We start from the raw sequence: 7721 nt of genomic DNA, 5'->3' as shown, positions 1-7721 counted from the left end.
CTGTGCGGCCAGCAATCAGCAAATCGAAACATGTTTCACACACTCAATTGAACTGAACAGTTACACAGTCCTTGCGGAACAGACGCGTTTTGAGTTTCGCTAACGGGCTCTTTTACATACAGTAGTTCCCAACAAGAGACAGGAGATAAGGATAACCTGGCGGTGCGCGAGTCATTGAAAAACTAATTTTGTCGCTGCCTCGAACAAGTATAAATATGAATGTCGCTGAAGGTTCGCAAGCAGGACACACACACATAGGCACAAACACAGGCATCTTTGCGTGCTTAGAAATAGAACTTGAGAGCAGCAGCAACGTTAACGGTAAAAGGCAAAAGGAAAAGCAAAACGCGAGCCGCTTATATATTGGTACGTTCGCAGCGGCAGAGCAAAGTAAGTCAAACGTCTTCGTGGCCCATGTTCCGTGCCATCTTCGGCACATGGCGCAACGTCTTCGTGGCGAACGCCAGCGCCAGCGTCGACGCCAACGTCAAGAGTCTTGACTCACGTGCGCTTTCTCTTAAACTTTACTCTTGCGAGCCGGCAACTGGCGCTGGCGCTGGCACAGTCACAGTTACGACCACTGGCTTCAACTGTTGTGGCCTTGCTACTCAGCAGAAGCAGCAGCAGCGGCGTCACTACCACTAGCAGAGAGTAACACCAAGGAAGGTAACAGTAAATGCAGCTGCTAAATACAACTGAGCAAGTTAGACTCGACTGCATTCTTCGTATGCATTAACATAACAGTGCTCTGTGATCTCCGTGATAACATAACATGTTAAAAAGTCCCACACTCGGCCTGTGAAACTAGTCGGATATCTATTCTATTGATAGATATATATATATATATATTTATATATATCAGGTTTTTTCATGTTATTCGTTATAGTAAAGAGAAGTACAAAAATATATAATTATCATTTGTGAATGGAACTTACCTTGGAATTGTAACCATTCCTAAACCTTAGTGCGCCGCGCAGTTCCTTGATATCGCAGTACCTTGCATCTATATGTTGAGGCTCATACTAGAGTTACTGTTTTTTTAAGTACTACTATTATTATGGTTTATTGAAACTAATTTGAACTTAAGGCCGGAATATAAGGCACACGTTGCGTTTCGCAATATCGTAATTTCTTCATATTTTCGTCTGTTTTTTGTTGTTTTGTTTTTGATTATTTGAAGATCGTTTTTAATTTGTATCTTTAAATTTCTCTTCTTTACTTTAGATAGTTTTTCTCTTTTATATTTATGATCACAATTTGTTTTTGTTTCTGTTTTTGTTTTTGATTTTGTTTAGGCCAAAAATATCACCCAAATTATTTGACTTTGTTGTGTTTCGTGTTTCTCTGTCTCTGTCTCTCGCTGCGGTTCCTTAACTTGTCAATGTTCACCAAGATAAATCTTCATTTAGATATATCCCATTTACTATGCTTCTTAGTTAAACTGAACTGAAAGTTGTTTACTTTACGCACTTAGTCTTATTATTTCTATGTTATTATATATTTTATATATCGTATATTTTAGAGTATTATAATTTTAGTTTAATTTATTCCTTTTTGCAGTTTGTTTTATTCTTAATTTTTTTATGTATTTTAAGTTAGACTTATTTTTTAATTTAGTATAAAATTCATTTTTTTGTCGTAGTAATAATATGGTTTTTTCAAGCGATGCTTCTGCATTCATATATATATATATATATATATATATATAGATATATATATATATATATGACCCTCTGTCTGTGTGTGTGTGTCTGTGAGAGGGTGTGGCGGGGTGTGTGTGTAAATGCTAGCTATATGGTAAATGGTACTGAAAACTGTTTGTTCCGGTGTCAGTGTGTTCTCGATCTGCATAGAGTGGAGTTATTTTGATGCTAATCGTTGGGCTGCACTTGCAAATTGCCGTTAGAGTCTGGGCTTAGCTATGGTTAGTTATTGATTAGTTAGTTAGTTACTGATGCTTATGCTAGTTGTTTGTATTAACCTTAGCTGCTGCTGCTTCTTCTTTTCTCTGATTTCCTTTCTCCTTCTTTTCGTAAACGAATACAGAAAACGTGTCAAACAAAGTTCTAAACGATAATGAAAACTATATGTATTTATGTTTGTTTAATTTAGAATTTATTATTTTTATTTTTTTCTTTAATTAAGAGTTGAATTTGTATTTTATTATATTTATTTATTGTCTAATTTACGATTTTTTATATATATTATTTTTTAAATTAATGTTTATTTTTATATTTCTTATTTGCTTTGCATCTTTTAATTATTTAAATTGATTTGTTTCCTTAGCTTTAGTTTTCATTATCTATATTTTTTGCGACCTTTTGATCGAAGTTTCGACTGATTTTTGCTAAAATAAAATTGAACACAAATTGCTTTCGTTGTTTTTCAAAATATATATATTTTTTTTGAGTTTTTACTTGATTTTTGCATTTTGTTTCGTTATCAAAATTGTTAATTGTGAATTGTTCGTTTCGTTTCGCGTTCTGTAGTTAGTTTAACTTTGTACTTTTGATTTCAATTTTGCAATATTCTAATAATTTTAGTTACTAATTCATTAACACATTTTTGTTGTCGCTTTTTTTGGGTTGGCTTTGGGTTCGAGTTATTAAATTGTTGTTATTATTGTTGTTGCTTGTTATTATTGTTTTTATGAAAATTGTTAACTGAGGCTTTAACTGTATCCGTTCTATTGCTTTTCAAAACTGAATTATGGTTGAGTTGGCATTTGTTCTATTGTTATATCTGCTTTCAGATTAGCAAATGTTTTTGGCTTTGAAAACGTTGTTTGGTCTATTGTTTTGTTGTTTTAAATTATGATGATCTGCAATTAGAAAGAAGGAGAGTGGCAAATGGGAGATGGGGGAGGGAGTTTCGGTTTTGAGTAAATGGAGCTTGGCAACAACTTGAATGGCTCTATCACAGCTCTGTTTGAAAGATCGATACTTTGTCTATCGCCTATCGATCACGTGCAGGGCACTGCAACATAGTAATTTCAGTTATAGTTGAGGTAGAGTCGGACTCTTCACAGAAACTGTCGTGATAGATCCATTCTTGTAGATTATTTGTTTTGAATAAATTCAAGAACAAAGAGGAAATATTCAAATCATAAAGCTTTTGTTGTTGTTGTTTCACAATCACTGTTGATATTCACGTTTGAGAAATAAAAATTTTCCGCGAGGTCAATTGACGATCCGCAGTCGGCTGTTCTACTCCATAGACTATTCCGTTTGGTGACTGCGTCGCCAAAGAAATAATAGAAGGATAAAAATTGGCTGCTGTTACTGCAAATTATATATATATATCATTTATATATATTATATCATATATATATATATATATATATATATATATATATGTATTGATTTGGCAGTGGATGCGTCGATGTGTGCGACGTCCAGGTCGAGAGCTTTGCAGCGTTCGTTGGGCTTATTATAAGATAAAAATGGTGTGTGCGATAAACAACAACAATGACGCCAGCAATGGCAGCGGCGCCAGCGTTGGCGTCAACGTTAACGTCAGCGCGAACAGCGGCTGCAGTGACAGCGCCCCAAAACGTCCCCGACGTCAGCAGCAGCAGCAGCGCCTGGTCTTGGATCCGGCTGCGTCCCTATCCCTAGCATTGGTGAGAAATGATAGCCGCTGGCATTCGTTGGTGAATCGTTAGTGTACGTTCGAGTATCAATGCTGAGTCGTTTTAACAGTTATTTGTCAATGTAATCAATATCCCATGCAATGTTGAATTGTTGAAAAATTATAGATGCTTTTGATTAAGAGTTCCAATTGTAAATCGATTTTTACCAATATATATATATATATATGGCCTGATGAGGTGTCGGCCTGATTGTTGAAAGCTTTTCCCCAGCACAAATAATTATCGCTGGCGTAGATTGTATTTTTGTATTTGGGGTTAAATGGAAAATAATAATATTATAATAATATATTACAATAATATAATAAATAGTTCGGTAGTCAAACTAACTTTTGCAGACCTCGATATTTTGCTCAAACATTTCGTCCCAAAAGGCCAACAGCAACAATGATAACGGCCAACGATAGACAGACGCTGACGTTGACGCTGACGACGACGCCGATGACGTCGCGCTGGCCAGCTACAGCTACAGCTACCGTTGCAGATGCAGTTGTATATTTCGGTAAGCGAATGGGTTCAGCCGCAGATGTCTGCGCTGTTATAGCAGCACACCACAAAAGTCGTCTGCCCCATTCCCGGTTCACGCATTACCCCGACGTGCACACACGTTTCCATATTGCAGTGTCAAGTGCAGTTTTTGGCCAACTCCAACGCTAACGCCAACGCCAACGCCAACGCCAACGCCAGCGTCAGCGCCAGCGCCAGCGCCAACACCAACGCCAACGACAAATGCAGCCCCGAATGCAGTTGCATTCGAGTGCAGTCAGCTTCTGCTGCACTTTCTACACACACAGTAACAACCCTTATTTGGCCAGCAACGATACCCAACCGTAACCCAACTCCAGCGCTCATACTCTCTGCTGTCCCTCCACCTCTCTTTCTCTCTCTCTCTCTCTCTCTCTCTCTCTCTTTCGCTCTCGCCATGCTCTGCTTTGTTGCTCTGCAGGTCGCTGGCTTGCGAATTTGTGCACGATTTAATGTTTACTTCCCATGGCTTTGCTGCCTCTTTCACGCTTGCATGTTCGATCTACTACGCTTTCGCTCCTGCCCACTCTCTCTCTCTCTCTCTCTCTCTCTCTCTCTCTCTCTCATTCTATCTATCTGTCGTTCACCCGTTCTACGGCTGTCTGGGCTGTTTATGTTTATGCACATGTATCTGTGTCTGTGTGTGTGCCACGATGCATTTCCGCTTGTTTCTACGGCACTGCATTTATGTGCAATTGCACTTCTCTCCACATGCACACACACACATACTTAATTATGTACATACTGATGCATTCACGTACTTAGGTCTGCAGTTGCATGTGCATGTCGAAATGCAACGAATGTTCATGCATTCACATACATATACGTGTATCCAGATATATAAGGGTGCTGTACATACGTTACGTTAATGTACATATACAAACATACAGACATACATACTTGCATGGACATGCAGTATATGCTTAACGTCCATTTTAGACATCGATTTTCGACTAGCCGGCTAGACAATCCGACTCTTTATTGATTTGCTCAAAATAATCTGCTAGCGCTATGGAGGGCTATGAATGGGCTTTACAATATATCAGTTCAGGACCTGACACTGTCAATATATCAAAATCATAAAGAAAGACCATATTACTATAGATGACTATGGCTAAACGTAGTGGTCAATCGGACATCATCTGAAACATTTCACATTTTAACTTTCGATTCTTCCCTGGGGAAACCAATATATATACTATACATCTATGCTTTGTATAGCCGTGGAAAGTAGCAATTCAGGCAGACGTAAAAGAGCCTATAGGGAAACTCTCTGGAGCTGATTTGATCTATCCTCGCCCAAAACTAGACTTTAAATTATTTGTATACCAAACGAGTCGAGTCTTAGGGCTTTTAGGGGAAGTTACGTAGTAATGAATCTCACCACTCCACACTCCACTCTCCGCTCTTATAGTGAGGCTTTGGTATATAATGATTGAAACAATATTTCTGTGCGAGATTCCGGGTAACTCTCTGTCAAGCAATCCCCAACTAGAGCGGGTATTTTCTGCTGGTTTCTACGGTTTTTCTTATCGTCCCCATCGGCTTGACTACTCCAGGTAGACTTAGCAAATCTTGGAGGTGGCTGATCTTACCAAGTAATGATATGTACTCAGACGTGGCCTAGCTCCCGACGCTTTTAGTCAGCCGCCCGAAAAACAGAGTTACCTCTGCGACTAAACAGAGATATGATACGGAATAAAAGAACAGTGACCTCTCTAGGCGCCAGACTAGACGGTAAGCTCAGCTTGCAGGGCAACTTCGATCTCTGAGTCGACTAAGAAATGTTGATGGACCCACTACAGGAAATAGTGGGCAACGTAGGTAAATCTACCATATGGGAGTGAAATACGAGCAGAAGGTGGAGACCGTTGTTATCGGTCCAAAGCACACTAGTCTTGAGGATTCCATCGGCCAAGTGATGGTCGAACGAGGGCCAAATTATTCCGACCACTCGAAAGAATGTCCGCAGACAAAGATGCTTAAAGAAGAGCGATTTTTCCTAGTCGGCCAGCAAGCCCCAACAAACGACCAGGCTGACAGACCTTAAAGAATTGCCACCTGGCTTAGCCTCAATACTATTATTATTACTGCTTAGGCTCATTTCGAACTATTACAACCATATAAATCTGTGTAATATATATATATATATATATATGTATATATATATATAGCCAATGCACAATTGTGAACAGATATACATTGAAGTGCCGTTCGTATGGGAAGCTTAGAGCTTTGTGCTTTGCCTGAGAGAATGTTATTTTTAAAGAATCAGAAGCAGTAGAAGATGAAGAAGCATAAGCAGAGGAGCAAAAAGAAACTCGAATTACAATAAAGCTAAAGGCATCGAATTGAGATTTGCAATGACGTGCTAGAAGGACGAAGGCCAAACCTATGTCAAGGTTGTCGAGTTGAGTCGACTCCTGCTTTTGCCGGTAACTAACGGAAAGACGCCATAGCCGGACTCAGCCCCCATCTCCCCCGTTCGAACTTTTGCTTCTTTTCTCATTTTCATTCGGATTTTCAAATTCTACATTTAGCAAGGAGCCGAGCGCAGCAGCTGACCCGTTTAGCTACAGCAGCAACAGAGACGACGAGTCGAAGCGGATGGCATGGAAGAACAGTTAACTCCTTTAGTAAGAGAGAGTCAATGAGAGAGAGAGAGGGAACCCTTCAAAGTATGCGTGTGAAGAACAGTTAGCTAGTTTTCAAAAGAACACACTTTTAAGTGTGTCTGAGGCTGTGTGCCTGTGTGTGCGTGCGTGTATGTGTGTGCATTAGCCTCCATTTGATTCAATTGAAAACTAGTCGAGAGTCTCGACCAGGATATACCCTGCGTAAGCAGTGCGTGTTGCAATCATACTATGCCTCTACCTTTACCTCTACACACACACACACACAAACAAATTAGTCTGACTAATTTTTCTACTATATTTAGAAATACGTTTGCTTCTAACTTCAGGGGCAGTTTCTGGAAACTATTGATGTGGTATTTGAGTAATGCTTCAATTCCAAATCAAGTTATCGATTTGTAACAATAATAAACAAACGGGAAGAGCTATCAAAAGAAAACTATGTACATAAATAAAGTATGCCTCGAGCTGAAAGCCTACAGGTATTAGCTAGTCGGGCCGTCCCAACTAGAGCACTCTTACTTGTTGGCTTGTAATAAGCACAAGGAGTCATGGTCAAGACCAAAAACTTTTGATAAAAACCAAAACGTAGATATAGCCTGTATCGCGCTCAATATATATGTACCTAGCGATGCTATCCACTACAAAGGATCATATAAACGTCGATCTTCACATCTTATAAATATACGTGTATAAATATATATGATTCATGGATCCATATACAAATTGCCACAATGTATGCTTATGTATATCTGTATCTGCAAAGTGATTTATCTTAGATACATTTTATATACATAGGTATATTGGAATACGACCACAGAAGTATAGAAAGGAGCACAGCAAATAGTAAAGAAATATATCCACCCACCCTTAAACAAATATATCGAGCGCTACCGCAACCCATGTTTACCCGC

Source organism: Drosophila hydei, unplaced genomic scaffold (assembly GCF_003285905.1).
Source record: "Drosophila hydei strain 15085-1641.00,03,60 unplaced genomic scaffold, DhydRS2 tig00000330-arrow-arrow-pilon, whole genome shotgun sequence".
Lineage (NCBI taxonomy): Eukaryota > Metazoa > Arthropoda > Insecta > Diptera > Drosophilidae > Drosophila > Drosophila hydei.
This window is presented reverse-complemented; position numbering follows the sequence as displayed.